The 2,839-nt window shown below is 35.2% G+C and overlaps 1 non-coding gene across 1 annotated transcript; it reads right to left on the reverse strand.

Annotated features, from left to right (window-relative positions):
• Positions 1 to 588: 588 nt before the first annotated feature.
• LOC138376695 (U6 spliceosomal RNA) lies at positions 589 to 695 on the reverse strand. Its single transcript, XR_011231680.1, has one exon. It is a non-coding gene; the product is annotated as a U6 spliceosomal RNA (small nuclear RNA).
• Between the last annotated feature and the right edge of the window lie 2,144 nt (positions 696 to 2,839).

Raw genomic sequence — 2,839 nt, forward strand, 5'->3', positions numbered from 1 at the left:
TTATTGAGGGAAAAAGAGCCAGACAACATATTACATACTGTCTGATTTCGTGCATAGTAATATCAAGAAAGGGCAAAACTAATGAGGATAGAAGTGGTTACCTTCGATGGGGGGAAAGGGGAATGTTGACTGGTGGGAGGAAGTATTGACTGGTAGAGGGAGTGAGGAGTGTGTGGGATGCTGGAACGTGGCCCGGGTCATGATTACAAGGGTATACATGTGTGTAAGAAAGTCATCAGGGGCTACACCTAGGAAAGAAAAGTAAACACTTGGGATGAGAGGCCAGCTGGAAAGGAAGATAGGAAAATAACTATGGAAATGAAAATAAGATAAAGAAAGGAGAAAAAAGGAGGAGGGGACATAAAGGACAGTCATTTGTAAAACTGAAGTCCCTAAAGAAGAAAATCAAAGCAATGAAATAGAACTAACATTTGCAAGATGAAGAGATTCTGGGGCTGTGTTGCACAACGATGTGAATATACTTAACACGGCAGAACTGTATACTTAAAAATGGTTAAGATGGTAAACTTTATGTTATGTGTTTCTTACCATAATTTTAAAAAATAATTTTTTTTCTTTCTTTTTTTTTTAAACATGGAACGCTTCACGAATTTGCGTGTCATCCTTGCGCAGGGGCCATGCTAATTTTCTCTGTATCGTTCCAATTTTAGTATATGTGCTGCCGAAGCGAGCACTAAAAAATAATTTTTGAAAACCAAAACAAAGTATCCTTTGCCTATTAACTTCCCAAAGCTTTTAAATGATAATGCTAAATATTGGTGAGAGTTTAATGAGAAGTGTAGTCTCTCACAACTGTTGGTAGAAGTATCTCATACCAGGAAGCAGCCTGGCAATACCTTTCAAGAAATTTAAAAATATTAACACCCTTCAGCTCCATAGTTCTATTCACAGAAATCTATCGTAAGGGGGGAAAAATGTGGATGAGGATTTATGCACAAAGATGTTCATTACATTCTTTTTTAGATAAAGGGGAAGCAATGTAAACAATCTAAATATTGGACACATGCGGAACAGTGAACATTTGAACACTAGGGGACAGATGAATAAATTGTCATGTGTTCACATTATAGCGTGTCATAGAGCCATTACCATGTATAATCGTGAATAATTTTAAGGGATAGGTGTTTATGCTATAATGTCAGTCGTGTTAAAGGATAATATTTTTAAAGGACTCTTGCAAATATAAGGTGAATACTCATCAAGATTTAATTTAACTCATTAATTAATGAGGGAAGCAGCAAGGTAGTATAGCCAGTTCAAAAGAGAATTCAAAGAATCCCACACGAATAGGTCGATCAGGAATACTTTAATGAATTTATAAATAGATACAAAACTGACTTTATCCACTTGGGCATTTGGAAGGCATTTGTCCCTCCATCACCAGAAATCATTTGCATATCTATGGACCAGAGTAATTTGCATTGCTATCAGTTAGCAGAGATAGCAGGGACAGGACACCATCTGATTTTTTTTCTTTTTCTTTTTTTCCCCTTTTAAAGTCTTTTACAATTTTTCCTGACAGTTGAAATAATCAGAATATAACATTTAGTGTACAGCATTGTCTCAATTAAGAAAAAAAAGAAAAAGTATACCCCAAATATTACGTGTGGTTTTTGTCTGGATGATAGATGTAGTAGTTTAGTTTCTTTCATAATCTTTTATCTTTTCTAAATTTTTACAATAAGAACCTTGTCCCTTTAGAATTAAAATATATGTATGTATATATATTTTAAAGCTATAATTATAGGGAAAATCAGTTTACAGGAGGCAAAAAGAGACAAATAATGACACCCCTAAAATTCAGTAATAAGGGGTTTATGTCCAGAAATCTAAAATTAGGAGCATCGATATAAAATGTCTAGGACTAGCTATTTGTGGAAATACAGTTGTCCCTAGGTATTCCTGGGGGATTGGTTCCAGGGTCCCTCACAGACACCCAAATTTTCAGATGATCAAGTCCTTAATATAAAATGGTGCAGTATTTGCATATAACCGCATCCTCCTGTATACTTTAAATCATCTCTAGATTACTTATGTTACCTAATACAATGTAAATGCTATGGTTGTTATACGGTATTGTCTAGGAAATAATGACAAGAAAAAAGTCTGTACGTGTTTAGTAAAGACCCAATCATCGTTTTTTTTTCTGGAATATTTTTTATTAGAGTTTGTTCGAATCCACAGATATGGAGGGTTGACTGTCCTCCCCAAAACGCAACTTTCCTCTGAACAAATTTGATTGGAAATGTTTTTGAGAAGGAAAAAAATGTTCCCGATTTCCTTAGAGAAATCACAATCTAGGTCTAATATGAAAATAATTAAAAGTGAGGGGTTTTTAATTAATTATAACATGAATTACAGTAGAGCTAAGATTTGGTAAAGGTAGATTTTGGTTTGCATGGGTTAGGGGTCAGTAAAAGATCGAGACATAAATAATTTGCCAGTGTTTCCTCAGTAGTTCTCAGAATAAAGAATATATAGTAATGATTTGAGATGACTGGTCCCAAATATTTCAGTGGAAATACTTTTTAGAGTGCAAGAGGACAATTCCTCTGTTTACCACACTACAGTTCAAAAATACTTCTAAAAGAACATCCAACTCCTTCTGTTCTCATTCTCTTTACCTCTGTGATTTGGCTTCATGGAATCATATCCATTAGAATAGTTAAGTCTTGTGCACACATAATCTCCTCCCATAAATATTAACAATGGACTCCAGGTTTGTTGGTCGACAGAGTCTACCACCCTCCTTAGAAGCTCAGCCTGGACTTGTGGTGTCTTACAAAGAGGTTCAGTCAACTAAACACCAACCAGCCCC

Source organism: Eulemur rufifrons, chromosome 28 (assembly GCF_041146395.1).
Source record: "Eulemur rufifrons isolate Redbay chromosome 28, OSU_ERuf_1, whole genome shotgun sequence".
NCBI classification, from domain to species: Eukaryota; Metazoa; Chordata; class Mammalia; order Primates; family Lemuridae; genus Eulemur; species Eulemur rufifrons.